General features: G+C 41.6%; 1 protein-coding gene across 7 annotated transcripts in view; it reads left to right on the top strand.

Annotated features, from left to right (window-relative positions):
- The window catches only part of BMPER (BMP binding endothelial regulator), a 220,757-nt gene that overhangs the window by 53,720 nt on the left and 149,526 nt on the right, over positions 1–17,511 (top strand). The gene's annotated exons all lie outside the window — the stretch shown is intronic.

The raw sequence follows: 17,511 nt of genomic DNA on the forward strand, positions 1-17,511 counted from the left end.
GGCCTAAGACTAGGCCCTGCAGCCTGGGGAGTTGCTGGCCTAGGGGTTCCCAGCTCCTAAGGCCTTTCCCCAGCCCTGCTTCACTCTAGGTCCCCAGGTGAGTTCCCCAGCAGCCAGGCCTGTCTACCTCTCCCATCAGAGAGAGAGACTGCTCCCTCTGGCTTCCCTGGCCTTCTTATAAAGCCCAGTCGCTCGGTTTGGGGCATGGCCCCAGCTGCAGCCACTTCCCCCAGTCAGCCAGGGTTTTGCTCCCTTTTGCAGCCCCAGCCCTCTGCAGGGCTTTTCCAACCCCTTCATTGCTGGAATGGGTGTTCACCCTACTACACCGCTGGATCGGCTTTTTTTTTTTTTTCCCCTTCTCCGCTTGGGGTGGCAAAAAAGCTGGAGCTGGCCCTGGGCCTCATGCCCTACAGTTTTGCCCCACCACCTCTGGACCTCCCCACTCACTGCTGGCAGACGGGTGGCTGGTGAGCAGAGATCCGGCCAGCAGCAGGACCCACCAGTACTGATTTGGGGTGGGAGAGACAGAAAATATGGGACAATTTGCCCATTTTTAAGAAAAAGTAGGGACACTTGTTTAGAAGAGCTTAAATACGGGACTTTCCCTTTAAAAACAGGATGTCTGGTCACCCTAATTCTTGAACTTCATGGCCTAATATGATTATCACAGGACAAGACAACAACTACCATCATATTCATTTCACATTGGTCACTAAACAACTACTAGCTAATAACTTTTGGGTCATTGTTGAGTCAGGCTGTATTCATAGTGGTGACATGGAGATGAAAGACTCTGTATTCTATTATCTCTTCACTGAGCTATCTAGTCCTTAGGGTGACTCAAGTTTTTTGCTGAAAATGAAAATGTATCACCACTCTATTGCATGAGCTGGCTTGAAGTGACTCACTTTCTTTGGGGAAAGGTGGCCAGGATAATGTGGAACTCTTCCCGCATAGACTGAAACCCAGTTGTTGTACTGTAATTCATCTGTCTAGCATTAGTCTAGATTTCTTGATTTAGGCCAGTGGAGTGTTTTGGAGAAGACCTGGATATTTTCCCCCTCAGTAAGCACCTACTTAAGTGAAGGACTGGTGACTGTAATCTGTTATTTCTCAGGTACTATTTCTACAAGGCTGAGAGAATGTGTTCCTGCTCACATAGTGGGGAAAAAAAGTTGGCTTACATGTTTTCTTTCTTACAGCCTATATTAAAATAGTCAGACTCTAATTATCTTAAGTGTCTTTTCTTTTGAAGTAGCACTTTTTTTTTAAAGCGGGGGCGGGGGAAGGCTTGGCAAGAAAGTGACTCTGTGTGAGAAACTTCTCCATGGTTACCATTATCTTTAAATGGTAGTTTTCCAAACTCATAACTAGGTCCTTTTGATTGCACAAGCACTCATATACCAGTGTTACCCAGACTCTAGGCTTTGTGAGCTCTGGCATGTGAGGTATGTGGAGGTAAGAGGTACCACCATGCTGAGAGAAGCCAGGGCTATTGAGTAGCTACAGATGAGGACCAGTTTTACATGAAATGTCCAGCTGGGGGAGAAGGGTAGAGGTAATAGGTTACCCCATAAGGAAAACAACTGGAGGCTGGATTATTGCATTGTTGGGATGGCTGAGTGTTGTACTATATCTGAACTGTAGGAATGAGGAATAGATATCTTCTATGGAATTCCCAGGGAAGCAGTTAAGCCGTTACTGATGTTGGTCTTCCAAAAACATATTTGCCATTTGTTTCCAAGCAGCTAAGTTTCACACAGGCAATACCAACCTGCTAAGCCAGTCTTCTGAAGTGATTAGAAACAAATGAAGTTTGAATGTGTTAAAGTAGTTAAACTGGGTACATGAAATTGGAGCTTATAACGAACAGAATTTAAGTGGGCTGAACCCCAACCTCATTTGTACATGTGAAAATTTTTCATCCTATTGTGTAAGCGTACCAGTTGTAGAATTAATATGTAGAAAAATAATTTGCTCCTGATTTGCATCTGTAAATGTGAGTTTGTGCAGGAAGTGTGTTACATTTATGCTCATGGAATGTTAGTGTGCAAAAATGGTGTGAAGAAAGTTGTGCACAAAGAAATGGAAGTTGCACTGAGAAAATTTGGTTCTAAACCAATAAGTAGACCACATATATTAACATTTTAGACACCTACAGTCAGTTAATAACTGATTATATGGCACCATGATACCATTAAATAGTTTGATTTTACAAATATTGAGAGCTACTGAAAAGTGATTATTTTCCTACAAGACTTGAATTTGGAGGACAGGTATTCCAAGAATTTGCAGACAATTTTTTTTTTAAATCCTTATAGCTGGCAATTGAAAGTGGCACAAACTGTTCATAACTCCATCTTTCAACTAACCCCCAATTTGGTGTCAGCAGTTTCAGATGTCGTCCATGTTGTTGTTGTTGTTGTGCCTAAGACCATTGTTGACTGTTCCATTCATTGGGTGTACTTTGATGCAACTCCAAATTGTGTGGATCTTTTGACTCAGGGGCAGAGTATGGAAACAAAGAGCTTTGTGCAGAAATGGGAAAGTGACCATTTGGGCTTTTGGTAAGAGTAGAATATTCACTTCCCATCATCAGAAACCTAAGTATAAAAAAGATTTATATAAAAAATGATAATGGAGAAAAATTAGCACTAATATCTGAGATCTGAAGGGATTTGCAGGGGAGGGAGGCCTTACTAGGATACAGGGATAGTGTGAGGCACTCAAGGGCTGTGTTGGACCTTACGTAGCTATCTAGGTACACACTTGCAAGTTTATTTTTCTGGATAGCTTCATTAGGGACCCAGTCCGGAGTGCTGCCTCTAATGGGTGAAGGGCTCTGAAATGCGTAGCAACCTGCAGGATGAAGGGCTTAGTGTGCGCTGAAATCAGCAAAACAAAACACAACCCCTCTCCCCACCAGAAACCCCCTCAAATAGTGGACTGGACACTTTCCCCTTGTTTATCCATTATTTGTTTATTCAGTAGATTTTCTTCAAACTTAGAAAAATATGCATTCCTCCCTGAAGACTGCGTACTGTATGTGCCAAGTCTGAAATTTTAAATCCATTTAATTTTGGATATATCCAAGTACAAAAAAGTGTTTGAACAATCTTTTCTTTAAAAACAAAATGGCTGGAAAAATACTGATTTTTTTTTTCATGCTTTAGTATCTGTTTAGCCATTCAGACTGCCCTCAAAAATTCAATGCAAGTCTGAGAACTTTTAGTCCAAAAGGAATCTTTGAGGAAAAATTTAAAAACCAACAAAAATAAGGCCACAGAGTAAAAATACAAGCAAAATAAACCACAATTTATTTGAAACGTAATTAAACACTTTAATAATAATAATTAATAATGCATAGAATCATAAAAATGTAGGGCTAGAAGGGACCTCAAGTGGTCACTAAGTCCTGCCCCCTGGGCTGAGGCAGGATCAAATAAACCGGTTACCTAGGCCATTCCTGACAGGTGTTTAGCCAACCTGTTATTGGAAACCTGCAATGGTGGGGATTCCACTACCTCCTTTGGAAGCATATTCCAGAATTTAATTACCTTTATAGTTGTGCAGTTTTTGCTGATATCGAACCTTGCAGTAGATTAAGCTCAATAGTAGTTCTACCTCCAGTATACATGGTGGACAGTTGATCATCATCCTCTTCATAACAGTCCTTAATGTATTTGAAGATTTTTATCAGGTCCCCCCTCAGGCTTCTTTTCTCAAAACTAAACATGCTTTATAACCTTTCCTCATAGGTCAGGTTTTCTAAGGCATTTGTCATTTTGATAGCTGTCCTCTGGACTGCTCTCCAGCTTATCCATATCTTTCCTAAAGTGTGGCACCCTGAATCGGACATAGTAATCCACCTGAGGCCTCACCAGTGCTGAGTAGGGCAGGACAACTGCGTCCCATGTCTTACATACAACAGTCCTGTTAATATACCCCAGAAAATTAGCTTTTTTTTTTGCAGCTGCGTCACTTTGTTGACTGATATTCAATTTCTGATCCACCATAATCCCCAAATCCTTTTTGGCAGTACAACCACCTCACCAAATATCCCCCATGTTGTAGCTGTGCATTTGATTTGTCTTTCCTAAGTGAAGTATTTTGCACTTGCCTTTATTTAATTTCATCTGTTGAATTCAGGCCAATTCTCCCATTTGTCAAGGTCATTTTGAACACTAATCCTATCCTCCAAAGTGTTTGCATCCCTTCCAGCTAGCTGTCACCTGCAAATTTCATAAGCATACTCTCCACTCCATTATCCAACTCCTGAATGAAAATATTGAATAGTACTGGACCCAGGACTGACACCTGTGAAACTCCCCTAGATATGCCCTTCCAGTTTGACAGTAAACCACTGATAACTACTCTGAGTGTGGTCTTTCTAGTTATGCACCTGCCTTATAGTAATTTCATCTAGACTGCATTTCCCTAGTGTGTTTTTTTTTTTTTAAATGAGAATGTCATGTGGGACTGTCAGAAACATTACTAAAATCAAGATCTATTGCATCTACTGCTTCCCTCTTATCCACTAGGCCAGTAACCTTATAAAAGAAAGAAATTAGGTTGGTTTGTATGATTTGTTCTTGACACATCCCTGTTGGCTGTTCCTTATAACCTTATTATCCTCTAAGTGTTTACAAATTGATTAAAGATAATGGAACACATTATTAAACAAACATACTGAATTTAGGCTGACTGGTCTAATTCCTGGGTCCTCTTTGTTCCCCCTTTTAAAAGATAGGTACTATGTTTTACCTGTCTCTAGTCCTATGGGACTTCACCCATCCTTGATGAGTTCTTAAAGATAATTGCGAAACATTTTGAGATTGCTTGAGCTAGTTCCTTAAGTGCCCTAAGATGACTTTCATTAGGCCCTGATGACTTGAATACATCTAATTTATATAAGTATTCTTTAACCTGTTCTTTCCCTATTTTGGCTTACATTTCTTCCTTCTTATTAATATTGTGTTGAGTATCTGGTCCCATTAACTTTTTTGATTGAAGACTGAAGCAAAATAGGCATTAAACTCTTCAGCCTTCTTGATTTCATTAGTTATTAGCTCGCCTTCCCTGCTAAGTGAAGGACCTACACTTTCCTTTGTCTTTCCCTTGTTCCTAATGTATTTTTAATAAGTCATCTTATTGCCTTTTATGTCTCTTGTTAGGTGTAACCTTAGCCTTTCTGATTTTTGTCCCTACGTGCTTGTGTTATTCTTTTGTACTTAGCAATTTGTCCATGTTTCCATTTTTTGTAGGATTCCTTTTTAATTTTCAGGTCATTAAAGAGCTTCTGATGGAGCCAGATTGACCTCTTACTATTCTTCCTGTCTTTCCTTTGCATCGGAATAGCTTGCAGTTGTGCCTTTAATATTACCTCCTTGAGAAACTACCCAGTCTCCTGAACACCTTTATCCTTTAGATTTTCTTACCTACCAGTTCTGAGTTTGTTGAAGTCCATTACCTTATTCTGCAGCTCACTGCTTTCTTTTCTTAGAATCATGAAATCTACCATTTCATGTTCACTTTCACCCAAATTGCCATCCTCTTTCAGATTCACAACCAATTCCTCCGTGTTGGTCAGAATAAGTCTGAAATGGTGTCCCCCTCATTACTCCCTCCAGATTCTGAAACAAAAAGTTGTCCCCAATACATTCCAATGACTTACTGGAAATTTTGTGTTTTGCTGTATTACTTTTCCAACAGATGTCTGAGTAGTTAAACTCATCTATCTTATTACCAGGCCTTGTGGTTTGGATATTTCTGTTGTTTGTTCAAGAAATGCCTCATCCACCTACTTGTTCTGATTTGGTGGTCATTAGTAGACCCCCCCACACACACACAATGGCGTCACTCCTGTTTTCCCCCTTTTATCTTTATTCAGAGGCCTTCCTCTCACCTCCTTCTTGATGTATAATGCAACACATACTCCCTTTTTTCCTGAACAAGCTATCCCCCTCTATACCAATATTCTGGTCATGAGATTTATCCTAACAGGTCTCTCTGATGCCAATCAAGTCATAATCTAGGTTAAATACTAATACTTCCTGTTCTTCCTATTTATTCTGCATACTCCTTGCATTTGTATATTGACAGCTAAGATGTGGAGTAGATTTCCCCCAATGATTTCATTCTTGTTGCTTCTGTGAGTATTGTAATTTTCCATTTCTTCCCCAACATTAATACTTTGTTTAAGTATCAAAGGGGTAGCCGTGTTAGTCTGGATCTGTAAAAGTAGCAAAGACTTCTGTGGCACCTTCTAGACTAACAGACGTATAGGAGCATGAGCTTTCGTGGGTGAATACCCACTTCTTCGGATGACATGCATCCAAAGAAGTGGGTATTCACCCACGAAAGCTCATGCTCCTATACGTCTGTTAGTCTATAAGGTGCCACAGGACTCTTTGCTACTTTGTTTAAGATCACCTTGTTTTTATGCTTACCTGTAGACTTTTGTCACCTGCCCCCTTTGAAGCTAGTTTAAAGTCCTTCTCACTAGGGTGGTAAGTTGGTGCATGAAGATGCTCTTCCCCTTTTTGGGTGGGTGGACCCCTCTCTTCTCAGTAATCATCTTTTCCAGAGCAGCATCACATGGTCAAGGAAGCCGAATCCCTCCTATCAACACCACCTGCACAACTATGCATACATTTCCAGGATGCGTGTCTCTGCCTGTGACCTTACACCCTACTTGGAAGATGGACGGGAACACAACCCTGCACCCCTGACTCCTTTAATCTCACTCTGAGCCCTGTAGATGCTACTGATCTGCACAAGGTCATACCAGGCAGCATCATTAGTTTGTAACTAGACATAAAGTGCCAGCATTCAAAACAAAAAAATAGATCCTGAATGGGAGTATGTGACCGCTGGTAAAGGGTTAGGTATGTGAAACAATTGATTAATTGCTATTACCGAAAATTGTAGTTAATTAAAATGTGATTAGCAGTTCCCTCCTGCTTTGCACTGAGCCATTGTTGTCCACATTGCTTCCATTAAGAATTTTCCAATCTCATCTCTTACTAGACCAGGGGGAGAAATGCATTTTTCAGGACACCAAAGCTATTCACTTATTTGGAACAAATTCGGTGAATACTTTTGGCAAATAAATCTTTTGGAAATGTCGAAATATTTTCAAAATGTCAGAATGGTTCACTTCATTTTGAAAATGTCATTTCAAATTGACATTTTTGTTAAGAAAAAGTTGTTTTGAAACTACATTTGAAATGTTTATTCAACCCAAACTATTTTTTGCTTATTTTTGTTTTGGCAGAAAAAAAGGAAAAATTGTTACAAATTGAAACCAGCCAATTTTTTTTCAGATATTTCAGTTTGGCCACCAAATCAGAAAATCAGTTATTTGCTCATTTCTGTCTGTCACTACAGCTGAGTCATCTACCATGTTTGTTTCCTCAGGAAGGTGTGTAAGAAAGTAGTTTTACTCCCACCTCTCATACTGTCTCTTGCACAACTTTATCCATGGCCATTTATAAACTGGATTGCACTCTGGCTATCTTTTACAAAGTGCTCTTTCCCATGTACTAATGGCCTACTTGGTTTTGATGAAGGTTTGTTCTCCACTCTTGTTTACCTTCACCATGAGACAGCCACTGACAATGTGGATCACTCCATCTTCCTGGACCACATATGGGCATATTTGGTTCAGCTCCTACCCAAACAAATCTTTTTGGCTCTATGGACTTTATTCTCATTTGTACTAAGGCCCCTTTACATTGCTCCAGTAGTGTAATTTTCATGAAGTGGGTGTGTTTCCAGTGGTGTCCCTCAGGGACTGGTTCTTGGACCTGTGCTAGTTAACATTTTTATCAATGACCCGGAAGAAACTATAAAATCATCATTGATAAAGTTTTTAGATGATACAAAAAATTGGAGGAAGTGGTAAATAATGAAGCGAACAGGTCACTGATTCAGAGTGGTACAGTGGGATGACATGGGAGAAGGAGCAGAGGAGTCTGAGGGAGAAACTGAGTGGTGGACAGCAAAGGCTGGGTACACTGGTAAAGTAAAGGCAGGATATTGGAGCACCAGCTCTGTCCTCTCGCTATTGTGAGAAGAGCATTCGTCTTTTCAGTTCCTGCCTTGCTGTATTGTATTTTTCTGCCTGAAACCTATCACAAATCTCATCTGAAAAAAACATTTCTCTCTTGCCTACAACTCATAATTTCTGTCTCCCTCTGCACTGATGTTGATTTTAGCTTTGGCCCTATCTACATTGAGAAAATTCATGCTGGTGTAACTATATTGGCAATGTGTCTAAAGCAGATACAGTGCACTGACACAATGTGGGGCTGACACCAGAGCCGTTTTCTTCAGCATGTTACCAGATAAATCAGCAAAGCTGTCAGCCTGGCTTTGTGGTAGCACACCTCCTTTAGTGGTTTGAAGCAGATGTATCAACATTGATATAGTTACATGACTGTAAATTTCCTTGATGTAGACAGGACCTCAGCAACTGTGTTGTTTAACTTGCTGCAGCATTGTGGGCTATGGCTTGCATGGGAGACACTACACAGAATGAAGTTTTATGGGGTATAAAAACTGAGATAAAAGTGACCTTTGCTTGTTCATTTCATTTAACCACCAGAAGGACGCTATAGACAAAATCTAAAGAAGTGAGGTTTTTACCCACGAAAGCTTATGCCCAAATAAATCTGTTAGTCTTTAAGGTGCCACCAGACTCCTTGTTGTTTTTATAGACAAAATGAATACACAGGGGAAGATACTTTTATGTTCGTAATGTTTATAAACTGAATGCCGCTTGAAAACTTAAGGTATGTCTATACTTAAAATACTACAGAAGTGCAGCTGCAGCACTTCAATGTAGACACTTCCTATTCCAGTGGGAGGGCTTCTACTATTGGTGTAGGTAGTCCACCTCCCTTAGGCTAGGTCTACACTACCCGCCTGAATCGGCGGGTAGAAATCGACCTCTCAGGGATCGATTTAACGGGACGCGACAATCGATCCCCGAATCGGCGCTCTTACTCCACCAGCGGAGGTGGGAGTAAGCGCCGCCGACAGAAAGCCGCAGAAGTCGATTTTGCCGCCGTCCTCACAGCGGGGTAAGTCGGCTGCGATACGTCGAATTCAGCTACGCTATTCACGTAGCTGAATTTGCGTATCTTAAATCAACTCCCCCCTGTAGTGTAGATGTACCCTGAGAGGTGGTAGCTAGGTCGATGGAAGAATTCTTCCATCAACCTAGCATTGACTATCACCACTCAGGGGTGTGGATTTTTCACACCCCTGACAAACATAGTTAAATGACCTAATATATGATGATGCTAAAGGGCAACAAGTCCTATGGGCAGGTCCTCAGTAGGTGTAAGCTGTCAAAGCTCCCTCAACTTCAACAGAGCCAACAATTTATACCATCTGAGGATCTGCCCAGTAGTTTGTAAAACCCTCCTAATTAACAAGCCAGAATTGATTGCTCTTATTGAAAGAAGAATTAAGTACACAGAGTTTTGACAATAAAAGCAGGCTGTTAATAGGCTGCCTGTGATGAAGAGGCTGCATTTTATTGGCTTCACTAAAGACTGCAAACACCTTCGCTGTGATTTCTTAGAAAATGCAAAAAGCTATATCCCAGAGAAGAAAAAGCAGAAAGGGAGGCATGCAAGTGAGGAAACCAAGGGACCTGGTTAAAAAACAAACAAACAAAAATAAAACCCTGTAGCCAGCAGAGAATGGAAGGGGGACTGCACGTTACCTTGTGATGTGTCCAAAAAGCATAATGAATTTTATATTTGGCTGCGGTAGCACTCTTTATAAATTGCTTTAAATTGAATGTGTATGACATCTCAGGGGACAACTTGTTTGTAAAATTGATTTAGGTCTAAAAGATTCCCACAAGTTGTAGTAGGAAGTCATAAAAGCAACAGCTTGTCAATTATCAGAGCATTTGTTTGCAAAACATTTTATAAAGAGTCCAAGAGCCAGTTGGCTGGTATTATACTGCAGTTTGGATACATCCTAAGATTCACATCTAGCTGTTTTTCTTTTTTGTTTTTAAGAGCAAAAGCACTGTGAGCCACTCCATACTGTGCTAGACCCTCTTCTTCCCCTCATGAAAAGTATGGTAGAACCTCAGAGTTATGAACACCAGAGTTACAAACTGACCAGTCAACCACACACCTCATTTGAAACCAGAAGTGCGCAATCAGGCAGCAGCAGAGACTGCCCCCGCCCCCCAAAGCAAGTTTATATGAAAACTCCAAAAAAAACCCCCAAAACCAGCATCTTTTCCTGCATAGTAAAGTTTTGAAGCTGTATTAAGTCAACGTTCAGTTGTAAACTTTTGAAAGAACAACCATAATGTTTTGTTCAGAGTTACTAGGGTTACCATATGTCCGGTTTTTCCCGGACATGTCCGGCTTTTCGGCAATCAAACCCCCATCCGGGGGGAATTGCCAAAAAGCCGAACATGTCCGGGAAAATGCCGGCCGGGCACTTCCCCTCCCGCGGCTGCTCTGCTCCTCCCCTGACTCTTCGGCTCTGTTTAAGAGCCGACCTGCCTGAGTGCTATGGGCTTCAGGCAGCCCCCATGCCTCCGGACCCCAGCCACCGGCCGGGCACTTCCCCTCCCGGGCTCCGGCGGCGCAGGGTCCGGAGGCACGGGGGCTGCCCGAAGCCGGTAGCACTCGGGCAGCTCGGCTCTTAAACAGAGCCGAAGAGTCAGGGGAGGAGCAGAGCCTCCGGCCGCGGCGGCTCTGCTCTTCCCCTGACTCTTCAGCTCTGTTTAAGAGCCAAGCGCTATGGGCTTTGGGCAATCCCCATGCCTCCGGACCCTGCGCCGCCGGAGCCTGGGAGGGGAAGTGCCCGGCTGGGGGCGCAGGGTCTGGAGGCATAGGGGCTGCCCGAAGCCCAAGCGCTACCGGCTTCACGGTTTGCCGGGCAGCCTCCAGACCCTGTGCCCTAGGCTGGGCGCTTCCCCTCCCGGGCTCCAGCTGTGCTGGGGAAGCGCCGGCCAGGGGCGCAGGGTCTGGGGGCTGCCCGGCAAACCGTGAAGCCGGTAGCGCTTAGGCAGCCCTTTTCGCGTGGCTGGGAGTGGGAGGGAGGAGGGGGCGGAGTTAGGGCGGGGTTGGGGCAGGGAAGGGGCGGAGTTGGGGCAGGGCTGGGATGGGAAATGGGCAGGGCCAGGGCCCCGTGGAGGGTCCTCTTTTTTTTATTTGTTAAATATGGTAACTCTAGAGTTACAAACATTTCAGAGTTACGAACAACCTTCATTCCTGAGGTATTCGAAACTCAGAGGCTCTACTGTATGAGAGGGAGAAACCCTGAAGGGTAAGAGTGCTTGTTTCATTGTTTGTTGCTGTTGTGATTGAAACTGAACGTGTATTTCTTGAGCCCTGTGATCATAAACAGATCGGGGGTAGTTAACAATTTGAAACTGGTACACATCACTTCTGAATTGCGCCACAACATTTTAATAGCATATATTGCTACTAAACTGAACTTTCATATGTGCACAAAATTCACTATATAGTTCATATCTGATTTCTTTTGATCTACACAGACTAGAAAATTTTAAAGATTAGAAGAAATACATGATGTTGTTGTACTTAAAGTACTGCACAGGATCTTTTCAGGGGGAATAAGGCAAAACGCCACATTTATTAGTAATACATGTATTCATTAACACTGTATCATATGCATATAATATATTACACTTACACTCACACACACACACACACACAAACACACTCCGTCTTCTTGTTACCAATTAGTTGCTCCCCTTAACTTCACTGGCCAGGTGAGTTAGATGGGGGAGGGGGTGGAGCCGGGCTTCTGCCGATCCGGATCGATGCTCCCATGTTGACAAGACGAGATCTGGGGTCCTCTGCAAGACACCTTACTTTTATAGCAGCTTTCCTCTTATGCAAATCTATCCCAGATTCAAACTCTGTGTCTCTGTCCATTGGTCCTTTGTGCTGCTTTCTTTTGAGTGTTGTCCCAATGCTGCAAAGAGGGTGTTTCCAAAAGAAGGTGCTTGCTTCTAACCCCCGAGGCCGTCAGTATGTCTGCTTGTTTTTAATGAGCCCACTTGACACGTTTTATTGTCCTTGGGTCTGGCTCCCAGCCCCTCTCCAACAGTTGAGGCTGTCTGGAGGTGCTGCCTTCCATGCCTTGCTCATCCACACCTCATTCATTCAACAGGGCAATTGATTAAGAGTGGGGGGGGGGGGGGGAGAGCTCTTGTTCTACTGCTAGCAAACAGAAATTTTTCTTCTATCTTATTCTATCCTTAGGGGCTATAATATTATACCAAGGGCAATGCAAAGTTTCTAAATGAGGCTTTGATACAAAGTCCCATGAAAACAGAGGTCACACGTGGGTAGACCCACCACAAGGTTATATGAAGAGGCACAATGTAAAGTCATATGAAAATTATCACAGATTTATCTACATTGTTTGGGGTGTTTTGATTTTGTTTTCACTAATGCTGATCTTTATAGTGCTTTACATTTATTTTTAAAGCATATTTGAGTAAATGTAGGCTCTGAAAATGTTCAGATTTAAAGTATTTTGTATGAGACCTAAAATGCGACCTGTCCACTTGTGATCATTAAAATTCCCATTTATAAGAACTCCTGTTATGCTTTAGTGCCAGGGCCAAATTCCATCTCGTCATTACATTCTATCTACTTAAATTCACAATGTGGTTTAAATTGGATACTACTTGATTCTTTAATTTTCAGTCCTATGAGTATTGTGTGTTAAACCACAGCTGGGTTCCAACTTTGACATAGCTGAATGTCACCGATGGGTAAAGTGATTACTATATATTGTAAGACTAATCTATGCTAATAAAGCACTTTGAGATCCATGGACTTTTTTTTTATGTTAGCGCACCTATTACTGATTTTCAATGCCTCTTTTAATGATGGGAATCAATAAGTATTTGGGAGCTCAGTGGAGGAAAATAGTGTAAAATTAACATGTCAGGTAGATAAAGGTTTGCAACATGTAACTGATCCTACCAGTCTGGCTAAGAGAGAAACAGACAGAATTATTCAATAACTACTGAAGTAGGTACAGAAAACAGAGAAGAAAAAAATGGCTTCAGTACTTGACAATAATTTGATCTTTCCTCCTTGCACCTATCTTGAGTAAAGCTTGGCTGCCAGCCAACCTAGCACAACACATTTGGCACTGAACTATTCTTGCAGTTCACTGTAGGTGTATGTGTCTGAAGGCAAGATATAGGAGCTCCCAAGTTACTCAGTACATGTCGTCTTCCATGATCGTATCTCCTTTATTTTTCTCTTACTTTTCTCCTGTTTTATCTTCCCTACTCTGAGTTCCATGGCCACATTACTGTTTTTGCTTTTTCACGTCACAGTTTAGCTCATAATTAGGTATATCATCCATGGTTATTAATTTAAAGTACAAGATACTGGGATTTTGTCACAACTCTCATCCAATGAAATGTTGATAAGTTCAGTTGTTTTCAAAGGGTTCTTGATTCGATTCTTCTACATTTATTGTATTGTCCTCTCTGAGATTTTATCCAGCATTATGTTTCGAGCTGGTTGGAACATGCTTGTTTTTTCTGGTGAACAAAAAATATATATACAAAATCACTTTCATAGAAATTTTCAGTGGAAAATTTTGACTTATTGAAAAAACAAACAGGTTTTGGTTGTCTGCTGAAAACTTTTATGCAAAGTTGAAATTTTCCACCTTTTCACAAAAATATTGTCACAAACCCAATTATTCTAATAAATTTTCAATCAGCCCTAGTTAGATGTCAAAATTAATGTCCCAGAACTAGAGAGAGGTCTGAGTTCCAATTTCAAGCAGGTTCAGATCTCCTATTTCAGTTTGCACCCATATTTGCCCAGAATAGGCAGGGTTTGGGATTTTTCCCCCTCCAGAGTATAACACCTGGAAATTTGCTGTGAGCGGGATGACGTTTAAAATGCCCTTATCAAGAACTTTTTTCACTGGAAAAAAAATGGAGGTTTGTCTAAAATCTTAACATCGAATAATTATGATAATATAATTCTTTTTATGAGCTTTGCTCACACACCAAAGCCTTCAGGGTGCTGCACTGCAATTTTAAAAACAAAGCAATCTATATTAAAAATAACTAAATTCAAATAGTATGAGGAATTAGTGTCCATCAGCACTTTGTCCTGAGACTGCACAGTGTAATTCTCCTTCTCCTGAATCAATCTGAATAGCAATTAATCTTAGCAATCCTAATGTAGCAATTGCTGATGCACTACTTCTCTCGGCAACCAGCTGAGGGTCCCTCCTGAAAGCAACTCTTAACTCCCTTGAACTTTTTGCACACTTCTGTGCCCATCGGCTTCCTTAGATTTACATTAAGGCAAGGAGTGTGTATGTGTTTGTCCTTATGTTCAGGAGTGATAACCTACAAGTACCATACACTGTCATAAAAGTTTGATCAGTCTCTCCTGTAGTGTCTTTTTTTGGACCATGAATCTGTTTCAAACACATCAAACATTTTTGTGAAATAGCTAAATGGGAATAAGAACCATAAATTTTGGCACCTGGAGGAAACCAAGCCAGCAAGACATTTTCTTTCCCTTTGGTATTACATTCCTGGTGGTCAGCTATAGGATTACTGCCTTCTGAAGTGCAAGGAGTGGAATTGTCCCACAGGTTTTACATAGTGTTCAGATGGGCATTACTTGAAGTTTCAGCAGTTGATTCCTTTGACAGGGTGTAGGCAGTGATGTTAAATACTGAGGTAATGAGTATAGCAAAGATTAAAATAACGAACAGTTATCTAATACTTCTGAGCTTCATAATAATAAGTGAAGTCAAAGGATAAAACTCATTTGGGGGAAGCTATAGAACAGGGGTCGGCAACTTCTGGCACGTGACTTGGGAGGGTAAGCACCCTGGCGGGCCGGGCCAGTTTGTTTACCTGCCGCGTCGGCAGGTTCGGCCGATCACGGCTCCCAGTGGCTGCGGTTCGCTGATCCAGGCCAATGGTGGTGGCGGGAAGCCATGGCCAGCACGTCCCTCGGCCTGCGCTGCTTCCTGCAGCTCCCATTGGCCCGGAGCGGTGAACCACGACCAGTGGGGGGCTATGATCGGCCGAACCTGCCGACGCGGTAGGTAAACAAACTGGCCCGGCCCGCCAGGGTGCTTACCCTCCCAAGCCGCATGCCCAAGGTTGCCGACCCCTGCTATCGAAGAACAATAAGCCAAATTTGGTATCAAATGTTTAATATTTCAGTGAGATGACTGCTTGTTTTGGCAACATTTTCCACTGATGCTGAGGCAAATTAGGATATTTATAATATATATTTACTAGAAAGGCACATCACATTTGCATAATGTATGGTTGGGTACGTATTTCTACAGATCTTATTTTATCAAACTGTATTTTATCAAACTGGTGCCCCTAGAAGTCAGTCTCTGTGAAATCCTCTAAGGGTGCGTCTACACTTCAGGATTCTTTCAGCAACATGTAGTGCATATACATGCATAGCCTTCCCCTAGCACAGGTATAAACAGCAGTAGAGACATGGATTAAGCCAGTAGAGTAAAGGCCTGCCTGAAGGCTGCAGGTGTATACCTGGAGTACATACTCTACGCGTTCTCTACTGGCCCAAGACATGCCTCCCCTCTATACTGCTATTTTTAGCAGTGTAGTGTCCCACTGCAAGAGCCCTTCTCCAGTGCAGGGGAAAGTTTCAGCGGGCGGGGAGGGGAAGAGATAGCAGGGAAGCTCCTCCGCACGGAAATGCTCCCACAGTGGGGAAAGGCTCAGCCTTTTCCCCACTAAGGCAGCAAGGGAAAGGTTCAGCCTTTCCCCCTGTGTGAGCAAGGAGACAGGCTGTGGCAGGGGGAGCAGCAGAAATCTTTCCCTTCTGCTTTCTCTTTGCCATGTAGCTATGCAGTCTAGTGTGTATGCAGTTTGTTTTTCAGTGCTGCGGTCTGTAGTGTGGACACAGCATACATCATTGTTCCGTCAGACTAGAAATTTTAGGGAAAGAGATAATGGTGGACACATTTCTGTTCCCAAACTAAATGGGGATTCTGCTTGTCTGCTGTCTTTCATTGCTCTGATGACATGTGAGGAGCAGTTGGGTGTGTATGCTGCAAAAAAAATTTCCACCAATATTTGTTCAAACTTCTACATGAATTTTCTTCTACTGTGTTTGCTTCCTATGAATATTCTAGTGACCAAGTTTACTGGCAGTAATGTTTACTGAAGCAGGAAGTTTTAAGTAAATATTGAAAAATATTTGCCAAGCAAATTTCAAATTAACAATCATTTTTATTCATATTGGATACCTGACCCTAGGGATGATCATTGCCAAATCAGAGAACAGAAAAATAATATGCAATGTACCAAGTGTGTCCAGTCAAAACAACTCAGATTTTGCCTCTCAAACACTGGCAATAAATCTGCTTGCGAATAAGCTAAAAACCAAGAATGAATTAAACAAGTGATTTTTGTATAGTGGATACGTTTGAGTAAATTACACCCTTTTCACAATTTATGAGCAATAAAGGCCAAATTTACAAAGCATGCATTCATTCAGAATTATATTCCTCATTCTAGATGTATCAGAGATAGCATCAGACTCCAGCCTCTCTCTCCAGCTCCCTCTCTCTCTGGGAGCAAAAACAAGGTTTGAAAAGTACATATTCATTCTAGAATAAAATTTAAAATGTAAATAAGCAACTACCCTCTCTTCAAATATCCACAGTTCAAAAGTGTTTGGATAAAAAATTTAATTTTCATATGAGGTCCTCTTTACAAACTTCTAAAATTAATACTAAAATAACCTCAAATCAAAAAATTGTAGAGGAATACATTTGAGGAATGACAATTTCTCTTTTAGTGACTGGAAATTAGAATGAGAGTGCCAACTCTCTATAATACCATCAAAAACTCTGAGGTTTTTCTTTAGCTTATTAATAGATGGAATTGCTTGGAGAACACGAGGTTCCAAAATTTCAGCCGAGAGGAAAAACGCTAAAAAAGACTAACGCCAACAGTTTTAAATTTGGTTGCTTAAGGTTATGTTCTTAACTCCATATTTAGATACCAAAATATAAAAGGCCTGATTTTCAAAAGAAAAGAGAGCACTTTCAGCTCTCGTTAGTTGATGGGAATTCTGCAGCTGCAGCAGTAAGATGAGGAATGAAATCTTGGCCCCAAAGGAATCAATGGCAAAACTCCCATTGACTTCACTGGGGTCGGGATTTCACTCCTTCCTTAATGCAATTCCCTTCTGTCTTCTTTTGTTGGAATTTGAAATGTATTTATCTTTTACCTCAGGGAAACAAAACTGCAACAAAGAGATTAGAACACCAAAGTAAAAATGGCTACTCTAGTGGAATATTCCACCATTTTGAGATTAATTTTCTTCATCAGCATTAGATTTCAGTGGCACAATGGACGTTATGACAACTAAGTAAGCTCAGTAATGTATAATTTTTGATTACATATTTCTGATAGCCTAACTAGGAAAAGAGATTGGTAGTCACTAA

This window comes from Chrysemys picta, chromosome 2, assembly GCF_011386835.1.
Source record: "Chrysemys picta bellii isolate R12L10 chromosome 2, ASM1138683v2, whole genome shotgun sequence".
Taxonomy (NCBI): domain Eukaryota; kingdom Metazoa; phylum Chordata; order Testudines; family Emydidae; genus Chrysemys; species Chrysemys picta.